General features: G+C 46.6%; 1 protein-coding gene across 3 annotated transcripts in view; it reads right to left on the bottom strand.

Annotated features, from left to right (window-relative positions):
• sfl (N-deacetylase and N-sulfotransferase sfl) overlaps positions 1 to 26,046 on the bottom strand; it is a 126,705-nt gene that overhangs the window by 81,434 nt on the left and 19,225 nt on the right. The window contains exons 1-2 of one of the 3 annotated variants that reach the window (XM_065439415.1): positions 8,286 to 8,438; positions 953 to 1,038 (exon numbers count right to left, since the gene is read on the bottom strand). The gene's annotated coding sequence lies outside the window, so the exon portion shown is untranslated. Of the gene's footprint in view, positions 1 to 952; positions 1,039 to 8,285; positions 8,439 to 26,046 lie in introns of those variants that run through there. The other 2 variants (XM_065439416.1, XM_065439417.1) reach the window with 2 other exon arrangements.

Genomic DNA, 26,046 nt, shown 5'->3' on the forward strand with positions numbered 1-26,046 from the left:
TAATATAAGTCCTCAAGCTGTCAAGTTTATCACAGATTTCAGCTATTAGTCTTTTAAAGAGTTTACTGTGTTCCAGCACTAGAAAGATCTGATTTGGTGTGAAAGACTAAAAGCTAATCTTTCTTCAATAAATGTCTGCTTAGAGCATAATATTAGGCGCTCTTGCCAGGCAAAGTATAAGAAATGGTGCAAGTAATTTTGTTTGTATACTATTTATGCGTTCATTCTGTCAGCTATACTGTACACATTGCCTAGCTTTGCAACTGTTAGCACCCCTTCTGAATTTAGCAGTGAGCTTCAAACATTCTGAGAAAATGCAGGCACTACACTGGATGTTTTCAAGGCACAGATCTGGCAGTATTTATGCCATAACCTACAGAAGGTAGTACACCAGCCAGCTGGCTACTCCAAACTTCAACTTCACTGCTCTTGGCACCTCTACAACATATGTTTTGCACTTGTTGCTGCAGTTAAAAGGCAGTTCTGGCAAGCATTCTCATGTCTAGCACCCCCACTCTGTAATCTCATGTCTAGCATATCCCCCTTCCTTTCACACACACATATTTGTAATAAAACAAAGGTACAATGAAGCATTGTCTAAGAGTTACAGTTATAATCTTATGTATAGTTAAACTGTAACTATTCAAAAATACTTTACTGTGCCTTCGTTTTGTTTCAGCTACAAGGTGACCCACCGAACCCCTTTTTATGCTGCCACACACACGCCCGCACGCACGCACGCACGCACACGCGCGCGCGCGCGCACACACACACACACACACACACCTGCAGTGCAACAGCAGTTCAATGACCTTTGTCCAGACCTTTCACTTAAGTTAAACTTCAGGAAAACAGAAACGAAGTTCCACAATAATATAAACAAGGTGAGCATAAGAAACAAGCAACATCAATTAAGCTTTCATGTTTTGGCGATTTTTGGATCGCTTCTCACCTTTTTAGAAAGATAATCATCTGAGGCAAGGAAGGGTAGCAGAAGTTGACAGTGAGTAAACCTCTGTCAAAATGTGTTGCTCCACACTACAAACAAGAAACATAATTCATAGAGGAAACATTACCTTTCACAAACGATATGCACATGTGTAAATGTCTTATATCTGAACACTCAACACATAATTAAGCTCTCGCACAGGTCTTGGTGACTGTGGTTGACACACTTGCAATATTGTGGCAATAATGATCACAAAAAAGGGAACGCACATTGTAATGACAAGCTTCGCACAGAAAGAATTCCACAGCTTTCATTATCAACTGCTCAGTCAGAATACTGCAACACAGGTTTAAGTGACTGGCTGTACATTTTATGTATTTGGCACTAACCAAACTTGACAATCACTGAAACATTAATTTATCATTGCACACAGGCAATTTTAAGAAATAGTATGCATAGCATTAGTTTCACATAGGTTACTTTTTTACCACCACAGTAAATTTTAGTAATAATTAAGATTACCCAGCTCCTTACTTAGCCCCACAGAGCAATGTGATGTGATAGTATCTGTGCACTACCACATTGCTTTTTTTTCATGCATTCTTGGTGAAGATCACCTGGGATTGTCTTTTCCACAATATGCACTGGGGATAAAGGAGCTGTGGTGTTCGAATGACTGCCAATGCATAGTGGCTATGCACTACACAAATGTTGCATAATTTAATTTGCTCCATGGTTATGATGTGTTGCACCTTTAAGGCAAATAACAGTAATCACAAAAAGTAAACAAAACTACAGGATCACAATGAAGAAGTGGACAGGTTCATAAAGGAACAGCAAAAAGAAGATATGTTCTAAAGGGCACTTTAGCACATACACTGTTGGTAACAAGAAGGCACATATTTCCTCTTGCATATAACCAAAGCTGCTCCCACTGATTTAAATAGCAGCAGCAGAGACACCGACTCCTGGTTACTAACACCAGTTCAGATCTGCTTTTTGCGTGGTTCTTTCCCACAAGGTTATCTATTTAAAGGTTGATGATGATCATTAGTGGGATTTAAAAATTGTCAATACAACTCATTCTTTTACTGCTATCGCATCAAGAAGTAAATGCTGCAGGGTGGTTGCCTGTTCCATATCTTGCATGTCAATTTGAGCTTGTACAACCCACCTCCTCAAGCTGCTTGTAGAGCTTTTCTTTATCTGGTAAAGAATGGCTATCGACATATTTCTATTTTCACAAGTACTTTCACTGACTAGTCTTCCTAATTGGGTACGCAAGAAAACAAGGTCAACTTTGGACATGCTTTCTAGGGTTGAAAAAAATTTATAAGCCCTTACATAAACTTTCATTGGTGTGCATATTTTTTTTTTTTTTTGAAGAAGAAGAAGTTAAGGCTTACAGAACGCATAAGTGACTCACTCAGCTTGCATTGGTAAATCATTGCTTCAAAATCAAAGAAGACAAGCTAGCCACGTTTATGCCCTCAACTGCTTCAGGAGGACCTAATACATGCTCATGTGGAAGTTACTTTCTATATTTCTTTTTTTGTGTGTGTGAGTGTGTGTGCAAATGCAACTATCCTTCTCATGGCACTACCAATTCTGTGCTCTCATCATGTTTCAAATTTAACAGCTTTTCAGTATGAAAGAAACCACAAATTAAAATAGGACTGAGCCAAAATTAATATTCTGGGAGCATTGCTCCAGCGAGCAAGGCAGCCGATTTGAAAAAGACATTTCATCTATTCAATTCTTTTATGCTCACAACATTAGCTTTCCTGAATTAGTGCATAAGAAAGGTTACTGCATGGCATGGAAACTAGCTTTCCTAAGCTCCCATTACGGTGGAGAAACAGAAATGAGAAAACTAAATTTTCAGAAGTGTCCCATTTCATTTCTTGTGGATTCGTACTTCTTTACATGTAGCATCAACACATTATGTGCTTTCTACATTTTAACATCTCTCACGGCAATAATATTGAGCTTTGTAAAATTTATATTCCACTGCAACTGTACATCAAAAACAATGGATCTCTTATTATATGCACAGGTTAGCAGCATATGTGACGTGGGTGCTAGTCAACATTCAAGCTTTGCCAGGGCTGCTTACAGCCATTCTTGCCATTAGCTCATCATCACATCGACTGTTTTCAATAAAGGCTGTAGCGGTCAGCCACTTCAGCAATCTGAAGTGCCCCGGGGAAGGGCCCCCAAGAAGAAGGCTGCAGCCTATCAGATGGGTCCCAGCATTCTCCTCAGCTAACCATTGCCACGATCAATTTGTTGGAGCCCCACTTTGATCTGCCACTCCCGTAATTTCAGCAACAAGGAATCTAGGTAGGCTAGTTAACCGAGCTTGAGGCACCCCTCAAGCTCAATAGCACAATCAAGGAGTTTAGGTATAAGGCCTTCATTTATGTATTGCCACCTTATCCAGTAAGGCACTTAAGCTTTTTCCTGCTTAGCCCTCACCTATATGATCACCTCAAAGCTGCTGTGCTTGCTCTCTGCAGAGTCACCTCCCACCTGCTTGCATTCTCTACGCAGGCTGCTTCTCCTATAGGTGCACTACGCCTCTGCAACACGCCTATGGTTCAGATATTCATTCTATTTGATCCAACCACTAACATATCAGGGCCAGCTGCTGCACCTGGGCCACTATCTTGTACATTTTCGAAAATCTGACATTCAGTTTTGCCTCATGCGATTGTACAGGCAGTGCCGATATTGTGGCCTAGGCCAATACAGGCTAATCCCATGAGGCAAAACCGAATATCAGCTTCTCGAACACGTACAAGATAGCGGCCCTGGCCACTGCAGTTAGTTCCCCACATCAGTAACCAACCCTCGAGGCAGAGAGTGAAGTCTGGACTTCTAGAAGGTTTCAGACTGCAGAGACTGCTACGTCAACTCAACAGCACTTCTCAAATGATAACCATGAGCATGAAAAAGCTGCTTAAGTGCCTACGCTTGCTCACGCTTTCCACAAGTCAGCTGTCGCACCTGTGCATTCAGTGAGTCAACCAGCCATGCCAAACCAGTGCAGCCAATCTCTTTGATCACTTGTACATTGCCTAGCTCGCCGTCAGCCAGCACTTTCACACCCACGACACCCCCTTCTACGTCTTCAAATAAATGGCTGCCGCATCCCCACAATGCTTTCTCTTAAGCACCCACTCAAAGTGTTACAACTGACAACTCATCCAGGCACTCTGACAAGCCAGACACCTACTGTGTCAACTGCAGGATAGAATGTAGCACTGTGCACCAAAGCCCCTTGTCACTAGCCTTTTCAATGGAATCCCCTACCACTCAATTGCGTAGTGTCTATCAGACGAGTCACACTATGACAAGACAAAAGAAGACACAGTGTGTTGTGGTCCTTTTTTCTGTCATGTCTTGTGTGCACTGCTTCAACTAAAGATGACTCACACAGCCTTTATCGTAAGCACAGCACACAAAGTGTGGTGTGACCACAACGGCCCATCTCACACCTCAACATAGTCACTCCCATATACATTGTCTACTGCCTTAGCATAGCCTCCTGGAATTTGTCTCCAGCTTGTGTAAGCATGCTGTCCTCAAATTAAAATTCTGAGAACTGCACAGACAGTGCCACTACCTACTGTAGTGCACTAGTTTTTTTATGTCGTTACCAATGTCGCAGCATATGTTTAGATCATTCGATCCGGAGAGCTTCACCAGTCAACTTTGGTCTAAGCATGCTGGTCGACCACCAAGAACTTTCTAAACCCTTTTATCGTATCAACTATTCATGTATTTTATTCCGTAGCATGTCTTCCAAGGAGTTCCATCCTGACAAATACTTTTTCTATGCACACATTCTCCCCAATCTCAACTTCTACACACCTGCCAGCCAAGGCCCCTGAAATTCTTACCTGCTCGAGAGAAATTGCCTTAAGGACTGTTTACACATAACACGCCTGTATACACGCCTGTATACACGCCTGTATACACGCCTGTATACACGCCTGTATACAAGCCTGTATACACATAATAAATCTTATACATAGCTTTAACAGACCAGCAAATACTTTGTTTGCAACTTAGTGTGGCTAATAAGGCTGCCCTTCGCACTAATAATAAAAACAGCAGGTAGCATCATGGTTAGAAAGGAAAAATGAGCCTGACCCAATCATTTCTACCACACAGTGGAAGAGGAAAATTTACCAATTTTCATTTAATGGTTACAATGCTACCATGGAAGTTGAGCAAGAAAAGAATGGTAGTCTGTGCAATTACTAATACTGCCTCAAGGTTCCCAATGCAATTATTTTGAATACCACACAATTAAAGGCAATGCAATCAAAAGGCAATGTGTGCACTAGAAACTACCGTATTCACACTATTGTAATGAGAATTTTTTTTTTCATAAATAATTTTGAGAATGTCCTTTTTTTTTGCCCTCTCGACTATGGCTGCCCTTGGAAGTCCTGAGGTCACATTATAGCCATAATACTAATTTTTCTTATTTTTCTTAAAAGTGCAAACTCCCCCCTCGCGTTATTTTCGTAGTCGCATTATACTTGTGTAAATATGGCATATTTACCACAATGATGACTATGTTAACTGCACAGAACACACCTAATACATTGGATAAACTGTCCTTACAAGTCAGAAACATGAATACACACGAGGAGTCAGAACAAGCAATTCTCAGAACGCTACAGTCAGAGCTATTTCCTCATCGCATGTGTTGCAGGAAAACACTCAGCCGCCAAATGACTGTTGCTGCCCATCTTATCTTGAAGTATGTGCAATCAAAAAAGGAAGGAACAGCATTCTCGGTCATTGACACTGAAAGCAACAGCAGCAGTCTGAAAACAGGAAGAGAAGTACCTACATTTCAGCTTGATGTGCTTGCCCCTACCCTACCCCCCTGTTTTTTTGTTTTTTTTTTTGCTTTGCTGTATTTTATGACAGTGCAAAAAAAAAAAAGAAAAGCAGTAAACACAGACACCCTTACTCACCCCATGTGTCTGCAACATTTTACCTACTGCTTGGTGTTGTGCCTTGCAAACCTTGAAGGCTATGCTTTCAAGCTTTACAAGGCTCTATTTAGAAATAGCAAATCCATTTATCTAACACTCCATAAATAACACAATTTGTATGGAGGAACACGTACACAACTGCATTTTACATCTACAACTCCACACAATGCTACACATCACACATCACTTTTATCACTAGTAAATAGTGCAGCAAAATATGCCAGTATTAGGCAAAGATAACAAGCCAAAAATGCTTACAATCTAAAATGCCATTGATTAGATAGCCGCTCATGTCATCTCACAGCAAGCACAATTACCAAACATTGAATCTATATTGGAACCTTGGTGGGTGTGTTTATTACAACATGACCATGGCAAGCCAAAAAATTTAGGTAAAGCAGCCACCATAACTGCTCTACCTGTGAGAAGAGTAACCATAGTGGAATGTGTCCCAGATAACACTGTACCAGTGTCACAGCAGCAGAACCAAATGCAAAAAAAAACATCTGTGACCTGGCTTGTACCTATATTTACCATGCTTATTGGCTACTACAAGCCACATCATTGCTTGTAACCATGAAGGAAATTGCACACCATGAGGGGGGCTGTGAATAGGCCAAAATGTGTAGCTATGTATCTCTTTAGGGACAGATGAATAAAGCTTACACTAATGAACCTCTTTGGAACTCTGCATAAAAGAATTTATGAGTAATCAAACCAGGTCTGATTATACATGTCAGCTGACATATAAACATGCATGAGGCAGCACATTTATGGAGCAATACACACATATGAAGCAAACATATTGAATTAAGCAGCAAACATGTAGTCATCCCAATGCTAAACAGCCTTTTTATTGTTGGCAATAGTGAAAATAGACCAACATATAAGCTTATATTAGTATAGGTAGTAGAGGTTCAACTTGTCTAAAACAATGTTCAACTTCAACGGCACCTTACCATGGCCCTGAGTTGTGCTGCTTGGTTTCAGGTTTAGTGTATTTAACGACCAGCCTGAAGCACTCTAGCAGTTATAAACGTGCTGTACCCGATTATGCCTTAACTGGCTTACTTGGCGAGTAGAAACCCTATAACACAGCTCAGCATAGAGAAGAAGCAGTCAATCTACACAATGGATAAATCTGCTTCTGCATGCTGAAACTCACGAGAAATACCTGTGCCCCTTGGTAGTCTACATAACACAGGTCAACATTTTATACACCTCACAGTTTTATCTTGGATCAAAGACATCAAAGAACAAGACGTGTATAGAGCTAACACACACAAATAAAATTTGTGAGGAATTGACCACGTCTGTTTCAAACAAGAACAAGTGAACACGATCAAGTGTGTTAGTTGCACACATAGCTTTAGAGGTGCGGTTTTGTACTTATGCAGGCCCACAAGCCATCTTGCTTTACTATTAAAACTACCATACATTAACTACAAAAGGCAGATACGCCCAACTACAACCATGCGACAGGGATTTGCTCCAAATGCACGCCCTGAACCTCTACAGACAAACGAAGCGGTGCGAAAGCAAATAACGCAGTGATAAGCCGCCTACTGTTAGACGCAGGCAACCACGCAAGTCGCCTAGAAAAGAATAAAGAACAGAATGACACGACCGGCCAATTGCCGTCTCATTCTGTTCGGTACATCTCAAGAAGGCAAGCACAGTTTACGATGGCACGGTAGGATTGCAGGCACGGAGCACACACAACTGGAGTTTTTCGGAAGGTCTATGACTGTGCGAGACCAGTATCTACAATCTGGTTGTGTTCAGCGAACGTGACGCGCACCGACGCTGTCGCACGTTATTCAAAGCAACAGCCAATGCTAGTAATGCGAGCTTCTCGGACATCCGCAAGGATCTGCAAGAAACATCCAGCGCGCGCGGAGAAAGCACCGTAATAACGCCGAGACGCTTGTGCTTATTCCTTTGGATGCAGACCAAAACCACCAGCAGCGGCGTGAAGTGCCACAGATGGCACACGCCCTTGGACACGGACCCATCTTCACGAACCAATCTACCGTCACATACAAACTACCGACATATCTGCAGTCACCATTCTGCAATATCTGCAAGCCAGGAGCACGAACGATGTCGGTCGGGAAACCTTGGTGTAAAAGAAATACTAACGGTTTGTTTTGAACTGGTCGTGTCCAGTTAAACTTGTGACCGATCATTATTACGCATTACTTTCCAAAAGAAAAACGGGTGTTATGAATGAGATACGTAGATGCGCTCCCGAAAAATATAACTTAGGCTTAAATGCCTGCATCCGAACGGGAGTAACAAATGTGAAAGAGGCTCACATGATAGCGGTAACGGCGATTTCACATTTCAGCAGCTGCTTTCACTCGCAACTCTGCACTCGCAACTCTGCAAACAAGATAGCCACGCAAGGCAAAAGTGAACGAGTAAGTGAACGAGCAACCGCAGACACATTCGTCACAAGCGTCACTGCGGTATCAACAGTGTTGCCAAAATCTTAACGGAAAACCGCTGTAGAGACGAGAAAACTGAGGCAAAATGCGATTGGTGCATTAGTTTTGGAGGGAATTTCAAACGGTGTCCGGCTGGTAAGTGTACGGACGGACGGGAAAAACTTTAATGGGAAAATGAATTGTAGCATTGCCATTTGTTGGGCGTGTTGGTAAATTGAAAGCATATTTAGCGCCAGCAAACAAGGACGTAAGGGAGACGACAACACAGGTTGAAGTTAGCGCATTATGTTGTCGTCTCCCTTACGTCCTTGTTTGCTGGCGCTAAATATGCTTTGCTGGGAAAATGACCTGCGAGGTTGCCAGCCCGGGCTCAGGCCACCCGGGCATTATGTGCGGTGAGGCACCGCCTTTTCACCTCTGCCCGGGCCCGCTGGATAGCCCGTAATTGGTCGTGTAGTTCCGAGCTAGTCAGAGCGCTTAGCCATCGCTCCTCGAGAAGGTCCGGTTCTATCTTGTCCTCTACATATAGTGATAGTGTGCTCTTCCATGTGTGCCATGTCTGCTTGTTCGTGCTTGCACAGCTTGCAGCTCGCGTCTGGGTATTGCGTTGAATTTATTCTGTTTAAGTGTACTGGGTTTCGGAACGTTCTGGTTTGCAACCTTCTCCAATCTGTTTCTTGATACCTGTCGAGTTGTTTGGGTTGTGGGTATGCTTCTCTTTGTTTCGTGTAGTGTTTCAGTATGTCGTGGTACGAGACCAGTCTGTCCCTGTCGTCTTTTATCGCTTCTTCGTCGTCGTCGCCTCCTCCGTCTTCTCCATCGCCTCCGCCGCAGTCCTTCCCCGGGGTTGCGGCGTGTTGCGCCGTCACTGTCAGTTTTCGCGCGGCTCGGTGCGCCTTCTTGTTGAGGTTGGGAGGGGCATTCATGGTTACTTCTTCCATATGTGCCAGGATCCATTTGAGGTACTTGGGTGTAATTTTGCCGTTCTTAAAGACTTCTGCTCTGTGGTTCAGGATTTTGGCCGCCTTAGTGGAGACCCAGCCCTTTGTGAAGTTCCTAATAGCCGTCTTGAAGTCGCTGATTATTACCGACCGTTGATTACAGCCAATGCGATTGCCGTTTCTTCCGCTGCCTCCGACGATCTGGTCCTTACGGAGCCCGCAGTCACGGTCTTTCCTTTCGTGCATACGACCGCCATTGCGAAAAGGGAGCTACTTTTGTCAGCGCCGACACCACCATTGCCGTCCCGGTTTCGGGGGTACCGCGCGGCGTCTACGAAGAGCACCCCCTCCCGCGCGCCGTGGTTTTTGAGAATCGTTTTGTGCGGCATTTTCTTCTCTCGACATTGCGCACGGGGTGCATGTTCTTCGAGATATTTTCCGTGTTTATTGCGGCTCGGACGTCTGGATGGATCTGCGTCTTGGGGCCGTTCATTCCGTAGTAGTTTATGCCGATATTTTCCATGATTTCTCTGCCCGCCTTGGTTCCGGAGAGTCTCGAGTTGCGCTATCCTCTGTGCTTCCGCGATTTCCTCCAGAGTGTTATGTACCCCGAGCTGTAGTAACTTTTCGTTTCTTATGTATTGGGGAAGACCCAGTGCTGTTCTATATGCTTTTCTAATGAGCGCGTCGATCTTGTCTTTCTCAGCCTTCTTCCAGTGGACGAACGCCGCCACGTACGCGACGTGGCTGATCGCGAAGGCCTGAACGAGCCGTACGACATTTCTTTCTTTAATGCCCCTCCTGTTGTTGGAGACTCTGTATGAGCCGAATGGTCGCCGTTACTTTCTTTTCCAGGCGTGTTATAGTTTCCGTGTTTGTTGCCCTGGCTTCGATCTAGATACCTAGGACTCTAATCTTGTGGACCATGGGTATCTCCGTGCCTTTTGTTGTGGTTAATCTGATTCCCCTTTTGTGTAGTTCCGCTACTTCTCTGCCGAGCCTCCTGGGGCAGTAGAACAGCAGTTCCGATTTCTCCGGCGAGCATTCTAGTCCGATGCCCTCCAGATGATTTTCCATTGCCTCCACCGCCACTTGAAGTCTGTTCTCCATATCGCCCTCGCTTGCGTCCTTCGTGGTCGAAATCGTAATGTCGGCTGCATAAACGGTGTGAATAATGCCTTCTATTCGCTCCAGTTTTTCCGATAGTCCGATCATGACGAGGTTGAAGAGCGGGCACGTACGCAGGATTTTTTTTCAGGGGGGGGGGGGGGTAGCTTTTCTATGCAAATGAGGGGGGAGGGTAGCTTTACTAGTACAAATGTGAATAATCCCACCATTCGCCATAAATACCAGTAAACCCACAAAAGAAAATTGAAATAACGTGTATCTCACAGGTACGCCTGTGACCTCTTCTTTACTTGGCAAACAGCAAACCACATCAATGAACTCGCGCATGAAAAATGGGCAGGAAGAACCTTGCCAAGAACAAGTTAACAAGCGAAAGTGCAAAATAAAGATTTCTAGTAGCGTTTTTTGAATTAGCTCTGGAAGAATTACAGAGAAATGAATATTTTTGCAACAATCACAGTTCTTTTGGATCCCTCGTTTACTGCTCTACCAAGTGCCAAAACCGACTCGTGTTGTTATTTGGGAAGTTATGTAACGATGCATGGTCACGTGTCCGTAAAACCGCGTAGAGAGCAGAACGCTTCGGTTCTAGACGTACTGCGCCCACCACGGAAGGTTAGAAAAACGCTCCCATTAGCCCAACAGGGAAGGCTTCAGGGAAGGCTACGTCAGGCGGCTCGATTGATAACTGTAGAAGCGTCATTCAAAACACAAAGAATTATTTTCCACATCAGGCGGCGTTTTCTCTACTTCCTTTTTAAATAAAAAGATGTTGATTAATAAATATTTTTACAAACAGTTTTCGATTTTCCTCCCTGTTTGGCTGTCACCTTGGCTCTCTCCCTTGGTATATCGCCTAATTTCTCATCTCCTTGCGACCCTTGTTTCCAGTCGCCAATTTCGCTCGAAAAGTGCTGTACAATTAGGGAAAAACCAGACGAGGTAACGGGTGGCAATCACATTGCTCATGGTTTGAACGGTTATTGCAATGTCTGAAGTTGGAAGCTGTTTCGCAATATTTTATTTTCCACCTTATCTAACCAATTGCGGGTATATGCTTCCGAGTATCTGCCAGCGTCACGGCGAGCCGTCACTCGAGGAAATAATGAAGCAAAAGTAAAAGGTAAACGCTATTGTCGTTTTCTCCGGCCACAACTCGTTCCACAAGCATACAGACCAGCTGACTATGAACCGAATCCCTTTCTTGGCCCCTGGATCAGTCTAAACAAAGAAGGTTGAACTAACGAAGCAACAGCGTTACGCGTGATCGTTGAATGGAGTGAAATAAAAATTGCGTTGGGCATTATAAATAAAATACTATAATTAAAACAATAAACTACGCCCTGCCGGCTGCAATAGATGGTGACAACTGAATTGATCTTTAGTTAATCGCGCGGGCACCGAATCGATGAGAAAACTGGCCTCCACACCCCAGAAGATGCCGATAACTACCGCCATCCAGAAGGAGTGAAAAAATTGACAACTAATCTACTCTGTGAAGATGGAATGGCAGCGAAAGCTGACAGTCAAACCTCTCAAACGAAAAGCAAAGTGTTTCACATCCGCTGGGGGTCGGCCTCAAAATAGTGCAACATCGGGCCGACCCGCGGCAAAGGTGAAGCAGCTGTTAAGCACTCCCCATGCGTGGGCCGCTCCCGAAGATAGTGCAACACCGGGCCCACCCGCGGCGGAGGTGAAGCAGGCGTTAAGCGCTCCCCATACGTGGGCCCATCTCGAAGATTCCGAAGGGCGCGTTATAGGTTCCCGAGTCCAGAGGGGTATGTGCCATTGATCTTGGACCCTTTTCGCACTATCACCCGGATCGGTCCACATGATGATTTTTTTTGTTAACGGACGCCGAAAAAAAAACTACGGAAGTTAGTCATACACTGCTTTCGCATTTCGATGGGGGCAAAATGCGACAACACCCGTGTACTTAGATTTAGGTGCACGTTAAAGAACCCCAGGTGGTCGAAATTTCCGGAGTCCTCCACTTCGGCGTGCCTCATAATCAGAAAGTGGTTTTGGCACGTAAAAACCCATAATTATTCTTTTCTTCCACGTCTTGCCCCTCTTGATGTTGCCGTCCATGGCGTCGCATACCTCGTCCCAATCTTGATTGCATAACTGGGCGCAGTGTGTTGTGATGTTCTTGTTTAGTTCCGCGATTTTGCGCCTTAGATTTCTATTGAGTTTTTGCCCTTGCAGAGGTTTTTGGATGGATTTTTTGGCGTGTACGAGGTGCGCGAGCCTGCTCTCCATCTGCGGAGAGGGACCACCACCATTGTCGTCGTCTTCGTGTTCACGTCGAGCCCCCCAGTCGTTCCACTCCATCTCGGTCGTGGCCTTTTCTACGTCTCGTAGCAGCTCCCCGTTCCATTCTTCTATGTTGCTTGTAGGTCCATGTTCTTTTTCGTCTCTGATTTTGTGGAATTTGTCCCAGTCTACTAGCCGGAACTTAGGTTTTATTCCTTTCGTGACGCGCGCCTCTCCTAGGGCTATACTGAGTATCCTGTGATCGCTCCCCAGGTCTTCGAAGGTGTTCTCCCAGGTGATTCTCCCGGCTCTCCTGCATAGCGTTAGGTCTGGTGTGGTGTCCCTATAGAGGCCCGCACCCACTCTGGTGTGTGAGGCCGGCTCGTTGAGAAGCGTTAGGCCGGCCTTTTCTGTGAGGTCGGCCAGATCTTTTCCCTTTTTGGACGAGTGTCCATATCCCCACTGCGTGTGTGGAGCGTTGAAGTCACCTCCGATGACGAGCCTGTTGTCGCCCGCGATGGACATCGTTTCGTTAATTAAATCTCCGAAATTGTGTGTTAGGCCCTTTTCGGACGGGCTGCTGTAGATGTTCAGGACGAAATTAAGTGCTGCTCTCCTTCCTTTGTGCGTGGCACGACTTCTATGAGGATGTGGCTAATGTCCGTAATTTTTCTCATAATTCGCGGGATCACGACCAGTCCTTTTTTGACTAATGTGGTCACGACTATGTCTCTCCCCGTCCCTTTTGTGCGTTGTTTGTGGGTGGCGTACCCGGCAATTTTGCCGTGGTCGAATGTTTCCTGGAGAATGATTACGTCGGGCTTTTCTCTTCTTGTGGTCATTTTAATGTGTTGTGTCATTGTTGCTTTTTTGTTCGAGAAGTTGCAGCAGTTCCACTGCCAGATGACGAGTCACCCCTTTTTGGTGCCCGCCATCTTTACGAGATCTTCTCCAGCGCTGCGAGCCGCCTGTCGTACTTAGGGCCTGCGCTTTCCTCTCGGCCTCGCTGTCACTAATGCGCGCCGCCAGCATCTCGAACATTTTCTCCATTTTGTCCGAGATCTTGTTGAGCATGTCCTCAAGGGCGTCAGATTTTTTTGTGTGTGTGTGCTAGGACGGGGTCTCTTGACCTCCTGTACCGAAGCGACCTGTTCGTTGGTCTTGGTCTCCGGGATTTTACGCTTGGCGCCCTGTGGGTGTGCTACATCTGCTAACATATCCACTTTCTCCTCCATGGCTTCGGTGGATGTGGTGGAGACGGAGGCGAAGGCGGCTGACGGGGGCGACGATTGTGTCTGCATTTTGGTAAATATTTCATTAAGTGTTTTCTGTCGTTCGTCAATTTTTTTTTGGCTGATTCACTGTTTTGTTTTTTTTTGCCTTTTCTAGCTCCTGTCTGAGTAGCTGGTATTCCGTTCGATATTCATTCACGCGTTCCTCTATGTGTTCGCACTTGCCCCTATCGTTACTGGTATCGCCGGACCTTCCCGATTCGCGATTGCCTACTACGTCTGACCAGCTCACCTTTGCTGGTGTCGTCTGTTCTTGCTTCTTCCCCTTCGTTTCGGGCTTCCTTTCCCTCGAGGCGGATATGGACCCACTCCCGGTCCTGTCCCTGTTCCTGGACCTGGACCTCAAGGTCGGTCGTCCCCGTGCTCCCGGCCTGGACCTGGATCTGTCCCTGGACCTGAACCTTGAGATCGGTCGTCCCTGCGCTCTCAGCCTGGACATGGATTTGGATCTGAACCTGGAGCTGGGCTTGGATCTGGGTGCGGGAGATGGTTGTGTGTGGTTGCTTTCCACACCGTCGGGGTTTTGTGAGCCGGCTACCCGCAGGAGTTCTTCTTCGTTTCTTCTCGCTGTCCATCTTCTTAGTTTGACCATGTACGGCGTCTTGTATTTAGCCCTGCAAGTCCGGTCCGCCGTGGGGTGAGCCTCTCCGCAGAGCTTGCATTTAGGTGTGCATTCGTGGTCTTTGGCCGGGGTTTTGCTACCGCACGCCGGGCACAGCTTGTCGTCCGGTCTGGGGCACACATCGGGTCTATACCCAAGCCTGCCGCACTCTTTGCAAAAGCCTATTTGTTTCCGATAGAGGGATACTCTCATCATGATGCTGTTGAAGTGCGCCCACGCGGGGACCCTGTTGACCTCGTACAGTAGTACCACGGTGGTCGTACTGCCCAGTCTCTTGGCGTACGCCAGGGAAGGGTTCCTCACGGTCTCCAGCACGTGCACGAGCTGGTCTTGTTCTCAAACGGGGACTGTTTGTCCAGGGGACTGTTACAGATTATCCCCTTGGCCATCTCTTCTGGTGCCGAGACGTACGCGTTGGTCGTGTGCTTCCTCCCATTGATTGTTAATTCCTTGATTTTGTCGACTTTCGTCGCCGTCGTCTCGTCCGGTGTGCTTATCACTAGGATGTTTTGCGTGTGGTTGGGGCAGATCGTGATGATTTCATCGCTGCTCACTCCTGCTTCATTGCGTGTCGCCTCGTTAGGCTGGCGCTGCACGTGTTTCTGATGCTCAGCCCGTCTCTCGGTTTGACGATTATCTTGATGTCGTCTCTAGGTAGCCTGGGCATCTTGATTGCTCCTAAAATCTTGTTCACTATGCTCTTCCCGCCTTTGCGCGTCGGACTTCTCCAGCGGGTGCCTTGCTTGTCTGCCTCTTGGGTAGCGTTCGTGCGGCCCTTTCTTTTGTGTGTAACTTCGGTCCATCCATCCGCGAAGCCGACCTCGGCTCGGCTCGCGGGATCATTCCTTTCTTCTCTGGCGTTGGTATTCAGGGTTCCACACACTTCTGCCTCGTCTACCTCCATTTTGGAAGTGCTTTCGATCCTCTGGTTTACACTGCGACACCGTTTACCGCCCTGCCGGGGGCCGGTAGGTGTCCGTTATAGGCCTAGTCGGCGTTAAGCTTAGCTGTGTTTCTCCCTTCGAAAAATCTTCGAAAAAGGTCGCTCACCCCGGGTCTCGGTGTCCCTGGGTTCGGGTCTATTTGCTCTATCCGATCGTGGTCGGTTTTCAGGTATTTGACTCGATAATCCTGCGGAAAACATTCGTAAAGGCAGAGCCGTCGCGAAGTGCGTCCGCAGCGCTGGCACTTCTTCCTCCCCTGGTAAGTGTACGGATGCTTCAATTGAAAAAAGCACCTGCGAGGTTGCCAGCCCGGGCTCAGGTCATCCGGCATTATGTGCGGTAAGGCATAGCCGTTACACCGCTGCCAGGGCCCGCTGTATTGCCCATAGGTGGTCGTCTAGATCCGAGCTAGTCAGAGCGCTTAGCCATCGCTCCTCGAGAAAGTACGGTTTTATGTTGTGCTCTATCTGATCTCTGTGCATTTCCATAAGATGTGTGCCATATCTGCGTGTTCGTGCTGGCGGAGCTTGCAGCTCGCCTTCTCCTATCTGTTTCTTGAGACATGTCGAGTTGTCTGTGCGGTTGTGGGATATGCTTCTATTTGTTTCGTCAGTATGTCGTGGTACGTGACCCGTCTGTCCCTTTCGTCTTGTATCACTACTTCGTCGTCGTCGCCTCCTCCGTGTTCTCCATCGCTTCCGCCGCAGTCCTCCACCCCCCCCCCCCCCCCTCCAGCGGGGGGCGCGGGGTGTTGGGCCGTCACTGCCCGAGCCGCGGTAGGTTAGTTCTCGCGCGGCGCGGCGAGCCTTCTCGTTGAGGTTGGGAGGGGTGCTCGGGTCTTCTGTGGTTACTTCCCCCATACGTGCCGGGATCCATTTGTGGTATTTGGGTGTGATTTTGCCGTTCTTGAAGTCCTCTGCTCTGCAGTTCAGGATTTTGGCCGCTTCGGTGGAGACCCAGCCCTCCGACGATCTGGTACTTACGGAGCGCGCCTTCACGGTCTTTCTTTTTGTGTCTACGACCGCCATTGCGAAGAAGGAGGTACCCTCGTCACCCCCGACATAACCATCGTCGTCACGGTTTCGGGGGTACCGGGCGGCGTCTACGAAGAGCACCCCTTCCCGCGCGCAGTGGTTTTTGAGAATCGCTTTCGTGCAGCATTTTCTTCTCTCGAGATTGCGAACAGAGTGCAAGTTCTTCGGGATATCATATTGACCGCAAATAAGACGGGGACAGAGGGAGAGAACACATAAACAGCACGGGCGGTAACTTTCAACTGTTTTATTCACAGCAGCCCGTGGGCATATATAGGCAAAAAGAACATGCGCAGATCGCAGCAAACAAGAATACACATCAGCTTAGCGTGGCAACCAATTATCAAAAAAATCTATTTCCGATTGAAACAACCTAATGGAGGTATCGCTAACACAGTCTTGGCCTTTCTTTTTTATGTGATAAGCCTCCATCAGTTCACGTGCAGTCTGGTCATGGCTTCTCCCCAGAATCTTTATCTCCTCAAAAAGAGGTGCACAGCGACAGGCATTGCAGTGCGCAGGTACGTGCGCCAATCCATCTTTCGTTAACTTTTGTTCATGTTCCCTGGCTCGATCATTTAGGCACCGTCCAGTCTGCCCTATGTAGGACTTGCCACACGCCAGGGGGATTCTCCATTAGGTGGTTTCCAGCGATACCTCCATTAGGTTGTTTCAATCGGAAATAGATTTTTTTGATAATTGGTTGCCACGCTAAGCTGATGTGTATTCTTGTTTGCTGCGATCTGCGCATGTTCTTTTTGCCTATATATGCCCACGGGCTGCTGTGAATAAAACAGTTGAAAGTTACCGCCCGTGCTGTTTATGTGTTCTCTCCCTCTGTCCCCGTCTTATTTGCGGTCAATATGATATACAGTAAATACCAACTAGGCCAAAGTGAAGTTCTTCTTCGGGATGTTTTGCGTGTTTATTGCGGCTCGGACGTTCGGGTGAATCTGCGTCTTGGGGCCCTTCATTCCGTAGGAGTTTATGCCGATATTTTCCACGATTTCTCTGCCCGCCTTGGTTCCGGACAGCCTTTCGAGTTGCGCTTTCCTCTGTGCTTCAGCGATTTCGTCCAGTGTGTTATGTACTCCGAGTTATAGTAGCCTTTCGTTTCTTGTACACTGCGGGAGATCCACTGTCGCTCTGTATGCTATTTCTAATGAGGGTGTCGATCTTGTCTTTCTCAGCCTTGTTCCAGTGGACGAATGCCGCCACGCACGCGACGTGGCTGATAGCGAAAGCATGTACTAGCCGTACGACGTTTCTTTCTTTTAATGCCCCTTCTGCTGCTGGAGACTCTGTATTAGCCGAACGGTCACCGTGACTTTCTTTTCCAGGCGCGTTATGGTTTGCGCGTTTATTGCCCTGGCTTCCATCCTGAGACCAAGGACTGATTTTCTGGACCATGGGTATTCCCGTACCTTTTCTTGTGGTTGTTCTGATTTCCCTTTTGTGTAGTTCAGTTACGTCTCTGGACGGTTCGCCTAGCCTCCATGGGTGGTAGAGTAGTGTAATGGTTGGGGTCGGGCATGAAATAGATAGTAGCTGGCGCATCTGTCGTCCAACTTATACACGCTGAGGACGTTTTTGAAGGGAGAGACTTGTTCTCATCGAGAACGAGGAATATGGGATTTATTAACAGTATTTACATGAGAACGTTATAGTTCATAAGTCTAACATGACTGAAAGAGGAATGCGCACTGAGGAGCCACCAACGGCTCCTTAAATACACTCTGTCCTCCCCAGATCCCTAGATAAGGGAAAAACGGCCGTTCGACCAAACGGAGCGTTCAAAGTCATCGTAGCCGACCCGCCTTTGAGGGAGAGGGGTTTACGCACTCACTTCCACACAGGTTTCACTGACCACACGGAGGTGAGAGGGTTCTCGCAGACACGGGTCCTGCCCCGAGCAGGCGCCTCTTCATCCCAGTGTTGACCCTGAAGACAATGGCCGCCGCGTCTGTCCATGACTTCTAAGCCCCATGAGACGGCATGATGGCATGAGACGCCAGGCATCTTCTCCCAGGAGTTCCACCGCTTCTAGCAAGCCGTGGCGGTCACGGTGAATCCACTAACAATGCATGGTCCACCAACCGCGTTAAGTCATAGCGGCGCCGAGGGGGTGTTGACGGTTCACCATGTCGCCCTGTTCTGGTAGTTCACCATGTCGCCCTCGCTTGCGTCTTTCGTGGTCCAAACCGTAACGTCGTCTGCATAAAGTGTGTGATTAATGCCTTCTATTCGCTCCAGTTTTTCGGATAGTGCGATCATGACAAGGTTGAAGAGCATCGGTGACACGACGACCCTTGCGGTGTGCCCGCGCTTCCCATGTCAACCTGGATGCTCTCCTGCTCGTCCAGTCTGATTATGGCTGTTCTTCCCGTAAGAAAATTTCTTATATATTTATACGGTCGTTCGCCCAGGGCCGAGTAGCGCGATTCTGTCGAGGATGGCCGCGTGCTCGACCCTGTGGAAGGCTTTCTTTAGATTTAGTCCGAGTAATGCCCTCAATTCTCGCCCCATGCAGTGGCGTAGCCAGAAGTTTCGTTCGGGCGGGAGGTCTCAGGTTGCAGTTCGTCCTCCTCCTTATAGAATTTGTCGGGGGATCAAATACATGAATAATAACTGCATTACCATTGCCAAAGATGCTGCCAACGAATTCTTGAACGCTTGAAGACAAGTAAAATATGTAATTTTCATAAAAGAATATGTCCCAAATATTGTGCCCGAAATAACTGATATTAATGCTTCTATATTTTTTTGTCTATTTAATAAGTAAAGAAAATATCCCACGAATTTTAGAACTATATCAGTTCGAAACCAGCAAAGCAATGCATGCCTCTGATATGAAAAATGTAAAGGCCATGAAATGAACAAGTTGAGGACAAATATTTTAATGAAACTTTGTCATTCAAGAACCCTGTTTACATTTTTGTACATATGCAACGGCCAGCGAAAAATCTCAATGACGCTGTCCTTTGTTCCAAGAGCAGCTGTCAGCTGTGCAGGAGCAGCTGTCACCGTTCGTGTATTGTGAGTAATTGCACTGAAGTTATAGTCGCAACAGAGAGCACATATAGAAAGCAGGAGTTCTGCAAAATATACGAGGGTGAGTCAAATGAAAGTGAGCCAATGCGAATATATGATATACGGGGTACTTTATTTTAAAGTAGTCTCCAGGAGCATTTAGACATTTGTCCCACTGACTAACGAGTCGCGCAATTCCCGTCTCATAAAACTCCTCGGGTTACTGTTTCAAAAAGTCTAACTGCCTCTTTCACGCTATCGTCCGACACGAATCTGATTCCCTTGAGCTGTTTCTTTCTTCAATTGCCCCAAAATGTGGAAGTCACAAGGCGACAGGTCTGGGCTGTATGGCGGATGCTGCAGCGTTTTCCACTTGAACTTTGCCAGTTTTGTGTTAACAACATAAACGACGTGGGGACGGGCATTGTCATGGAGCAAGATGACACAATTCGTTAATTTTCCACGTCGTTTGTTCTTGATTGCGACACGCAGCCGATACGGCGTTTTAAAATATCGGAAACGGTTGATAGTCTCTCCAGGTTTAGCCAGTTGGATCAGTAATGGCCCCTGACGATCGAAGAAAAAAAGTCAACACCTTTCCGGCGGAAATGACGGCCTTTGCTTTCTTTGGGGGTGGTGAATACGGATGTTTCCACTGTAAGCTTTAAGCTTTACCGTCATGTTTCAGGCTCGTAGTCAGGCACGCATCCAGCCTCCCCTCCCCCTCCCGCCCACGCCCCCCCCTCCTCACACACATTCCTAAAGCGCCGCCAAATCAATCTTGGATAGAGGGATGTGTGTTGTTTAATGGCGCAAAGGCCAGGTATGGCCAAAGAGCGCCATGACTGATAATGCTGTGTTAAGCGCTGATTGGCGAGTTACGATGATGGGGCGTAACATGGCTGTAAAGTAGCCTAAAATTAATCGCTACCGTTGAAGCGTAAAACATATATAGTACAAAATTATGACAGTGATACGTAGAGTGGTCTGTGGGTATTGTACGAATGACAAGTGATCCTGGGGCTGAAATGCAAAAATATGGAAATAGCACATATGCCTCCTTAAGGCCTTTGAGCCCAAAGGCTGGGAGGCAGGTGCTTTCTTTTAAAGCGCTACCGCAGCAGAAACCTCTGTTAAGAGGCTGTGCTACGATTTTCCTGGGGATATAACATGAAAACTATGTACATCTTTTAAAAATTGAAACAGAGATTGATATTTAAAGGGAGGTTCTATACCTATGATCATTTGAGGATGGAGTGGAATTCGCTGCTGGTGTGGTAATGGAAAATGCTTTTTCCTATTTGCGTCTAGTTCAGTGCATTGCATCAGAATGTGAAGCACGGTAAGTGGCTCACCACATTTATCACACGTGGGTGGATCACCACCAGACAAGAGGTATGCGTGTGTATTGTATGTGTGTCCTATCCTAAGTCTGCAAAGTGTTACTTCCATGCGGCGGTTCTTTGATAATGGCGGCCAGTTGCCAAGATATGGCTTGATAACATGTTTATTTTCTGTTTCTTTATCCCATAACCGCTGCCAGTAAGCCCTGAGCGTTTTCCGTATGGAGGGCTTGAGGTCCATTACAGGGACAGTAGTGGAAGAGTTGGAAGCGTTCGCGTGGACGGATGGGGCTAGCTGGTCAGCCAACACGTTGCTTTCAATCTCTCGGTGCCCTGGCACCCAGCATACCACGATATGCTGCTTGGACGCATAGGTAGTGCATAATATTGAGTAAAGAGATACAATTACAGGGTTTTGATATTTTTTGACAGTTTTCAATGCGTTTACGACGCTCAAAGAGTCTGTGTATATAACTGCCTTTGGGATATTAAATTCTTTACTGTGCTTAATGGCGGCCAATATCGCGTAGGCCTCTGCTGTGAAAATACTTGTGCTAGGGTGCAGAACACCTGAATTCGAAAAAGATGGAGCGACCGCTGCTTAAGGCACGCCAGAATAACACTTCGATGCGTCTGTAAAAAAGTCAGGAGAGGAGTATTTGTGCTGTAATTCGAGGAAGTACATTCGGATATGTGCGACAGGCGCGCGCTTTGTAACACCTACGAAAGATGTATCACAGTGCATAGGTTGCCACTGCCAGGGCGGGGGCCGTATAGCAGGGGGCATAAGGTGGTATCAAGTTTCAAGTTTCAAGTTTTTATTCTTCTTCTAGTACAGACTAGAAACGTCCTCCCGGGCTAAAAGCTGCCGTCAGCAGCTTGACTGGACCCAGGAGGCGTTATACATGACAGCGCGATAACAAAAACCTTTTTGGTACAAAAAACGTAAGCAGAAGTTTACTAAACATAAACTAAACATAAAATAATCCAAGCAGTGGAACTCTTGTTTCTTCAGCTATGCCTCTAACACGCAGTGAAAAAGGTTGTGCCACTGTGGGCCGGTTGCGGAAAAGTTGGGAACTGAAAAAATCGTTTATAGTGGAATACGCGGGGTGTTCACTGTTTGCGTTCACTATCAGAAAATACATGAAAGACAAATACGTTCTCTGCAGATGAAGTGACCACTCATCCGATTCAACGTAAAGGCTTTCTACTGGGCTTTTTCTAAAGGCGCCTGTTGATAGGCGAATTCCTAAGTGGTGGACAGGGTCTATAGACCATCTTCAGAGCAGTTGGAGTAGCCGACTGGTAAACTATGGCTCCATAGTGTAGTCGTGTGCGTATGAGGCTTTTATACAAGTTCATGAGACATTTTCTATCACTGCCCCAGGTTGTGCGTGACAGCACCTTTAAGATATTCATTGTTTTCATGCATTTGTTTTTAAGGTACTTTATGTGCTGTATATAAAGGTTAATTTCGCGTCTGAAATTATGCCTAAAGATTTATGTTCCCTGTTTGCAGGCAGACGCTTACACAATTTCTAGATCAGGGTGCAGGCCTCTTTTTCTAGAGAAAACGACACAGGTGCTTTTTTGTGGGTTCAATCTGAACCCGTTCTCATCAGCCCATTTGGAGACCTCTTTAAGACCAAGCTGGACCTGTCGCTGACAGATTGCGGCAGAACTTGATTGAAATCCTATCTGCACGTCGTCAACGTATGTTGAATAGAAGATGTTACGTGGTATGTGTAGACGAAGAGAATTCATTTTTACTATTAAGAGAGTGCAGCTGAGCACCCCGCCCTGCGGCATTCCAGTTTCCTGTACAAATTTCCGTGACAGAACATTGCCCACTCGAACGCGGAATGTGCGATTAGACAGATAACTTTCTATAACATTGAACATATTACCACATATACCTAAGTGTGAGAGGTCTCTCAATATCCCGAACCGCCACGTAGTATCATAGGCTTTCTCCATATCAAGGAATACTGATAAGAAAATCTGCTCATGGACAAAAGCTTCACGGATACGTGCCTCGATACGTATGGGATGGTCACTGGTGGATCGACCCTCCCGAAACCCGCACTGGTATGGGTCGAGCAATTTGTTTGACTCGAGGAAGTGTAGTAGGCGACAGTTAAGCATTTTTTCGAATACTTTGCAGAGACAACTTGTTAGTGCTATAGGTCTGTAACTTGTTGCAGAGGAAGGATCCTTTCCGTGCTTCAGAATTAAAATTATTATAGCCTCCTTCCAAGCAGAGGGGATCTCGCCGGAAAACCATATAACGTTGTAAAGGGAAAGGAGGGTTTTCTTTGTTTCGGATGGTAGTTGTTTTATTATCTCATATATTACGCGGTCTGAACCTGGGGCGGATGTATTACAACAGTTCAGAGCTGCTTGCAGTTCTGTTACGCAGAATGGTTCGTTGTACGTCGCACTTTTTGCACATTTTCTTTCTAACTTTTGCTTCTCTATTCGTGTTTTGTAATTTAGGAATGTTTCGGAGTAGTGTGAGGAGCTGGATATGTGTTCAAAGTGTGTACCAAGAAAGTTGGCTTGATCTTCCAGGCATTCTCCGTGGCTATTTACTAAAGGCAGGGAATATGTTTGTTGCCCATTGACTTTTCTCACTCTATTCCATACTTTCCTCTCGCCTGTGTACGAGTTGATGCTTGATATATACTTCGCCCAACTCTCCCGTCTTGCTTGCAGGCGCGTTCTCCTCGCCTGGGATTTGACATGTTTAAAGTTTTCCAGGTTTTCTGCTGTTGGAGAATCGCGAAGCATCGCCCACGCTTTGTTCTGGTTCCTCCGTGCTTGCCTACATGCATCGTTCCACCAGCGAACACACCGTTTGGAACCCATGCCGCTCGCTTGAGTAATACATTTACATGCGGCATCAAGTATAAAAGCTGTAAAATATGCAACAGCGTCATCTATGGTTATACCGGACATCTCAGACCAGGTCATGTGTGTAAGAGTTCGGTATTGTTCCCAATCGGCTGAGCCAACCTTCCACCGAGGGACCTGCGGGGGAAGTTGATCTTGTTTCGGCGGAGTTAGGATTATTGGGAAGTGGTCACTCCCATACGGGTTGTTAAGCCCATTCCATTTAAAATACGGTAAAAGCGTCGGCGATAAAATGCTAAGATCTATGGCAGAGTATGACTTGTTGGCCAGGTTAAAATATGTGGGCTCCTTCGTGTTCAAGAGACATGTTCCAGAGGAAAAAAGCACCTGTTCAATGACGCGACCTCGCGCATCACAGCGTGAATCACCCCACAAACTACTGTGTGCATTAAAATCACCGAGAATCATATAGGGCTCTGGGAGCTCATCTATTAATGATTCTAAGTCGCGTCTGTGAAGCTGATAATGTGGTGGTATGTACAAAGAGCAGATGGTAATGAGTTTATTTAAAAGTATGGCTCGAACAGCCACGGCCTCAAGGGCCGTTTGGAGCTTCAGATGCTGACACGCTACACTTCTTTCTATCAGCAATGATGGCTACACCGCCAGATGATGCGACAGCATCCTCGCGGTCTTTCCGGAAAGTCATGTATTGTCGGAGGAAGTTGGTGTGCTTGGAAGTTAGATGGGTTTCTTGCACACACAGCACTTTAGGTTTCAACTTACAGAGAATTTCTTGGACGTCATCTAGGTTTCTTAATAGTCCTCTAACATTCCACTGTATGATATTGTCCATGTTGAAAATAAACAAATTGTGCTGTGTGTCTCAAGAGGGAGGAGAATGACATTACTTTACAGAGCCTTTGTTAGGCCCTGTAATTTGTCTTTTTTTTTTGCAGCGGTCAAGAGAAACTCGCCGCTCCTTCGACGCTACCTGCGCCGTTTGGCTTGGACTGGTGTCCATAGCCTCTTGCGAGGCACTGGACACCCGCTCCAGAGAGCGAAGACTTCATCTCAAGCGACGAAGTCTTCGTCCCCACCGGGCCGGAGGTCGACAGGACCCCTGTGGCCTCTGCGGTGCCCTGGCTGCTGCCGGAGCTTGAAGAGGCCACTGGTGTGGACACTTTGGGAGATGGCAGGGCAGCGTTGGCTGCTCCCACCGTAGGGGCGGGGGGCGTTAGCCTCGACACGCTAGGCGTGGTCCTGGCTGCCACCAAAAGCCGTTGTGGTGCCGCCCCCTGTTGCACCACTTCAGCGAAAGATGTTTTCAGTGAAAATAACGAGGAGACCCTTTGTCGTGCTTCACGGAATGTTATGTTCTTAAATTTTACAGTAATTATTTCCTTTTCTTTCTTCCAGGCTGGACAAGCTCTGGAGTATGCAGGGCGACTGCCGTCGCAGTTCGCACAATGTACCTAATCATTATTGCAGTCGTCAGCAGAGTGACCGACTGTGCCGCACTTTGAGCACATACGCTGCCCTCAGCAGCTCTGGGATGCGTGAACAAATCTCTGACGTTTGAAGCAACGTCGCGGTTTCGGAATGTAGGGTCGAACATGAAGTTTTACATAGCCGGTTTCAAGAGCCTCGGGTAAAGTAGTTAAACTGAAAGTGAGTATTCAATGCTTTGTTGGGATTTCATTGTCATTCCGTCTGATTTTGATGCGCTGCACATAGATTACGCCTTGGTCCTTCCATCCTTCCAGGAGTTCTTCATTCAATGCTATTAAGCTTTCATTTGATACTACGTCTTTGTGTTCATAGTTCGATGAGCGCTGACAGAAACAGGGATGCTACCAAAGGCTACGAGGTGTGCGAGTCTGTTGTACTGTTCCTTGTCTTTTAGTTCTAGGAGCAAATCCCCACTTGCCATCTTTGTTACTTTGTAACCAGTTCCAATGGTCTCTTTTAGGCACTTGGCTGCAAGAAATGGTGAAATTGCTCTAGCTTTTGTAGATAATTCTTCACAGCGAAGGACGTGGAATTACGGGAAAGTTTCTTTGTTTTTGGGAATGAATAGCGAGGTTGCGTCGGTGCGTACCCTTTTCGAAGCACGATCGGCTCAAAACGGGTTTGAGGATCCCATAGAAAACACCTGTCAGGGCAGCGCCGTACATTGCGAG

This window comes from Dermacentor albipictus, chromosome 1 (assembly GCF_038994185.2).
Source record: "Dermacentor albipictus isolate Rhodes 1998 colony chromosome 1, USDA_Dalb.pri_finalv2, whole genome shotgun sequence".
Lineage (NCBI taxonomy): Eukaryota > Metazoa > Arthropoda > Arachnida > Ixodida > Ixodidae > Dermacentor > Dermacentor albipictus.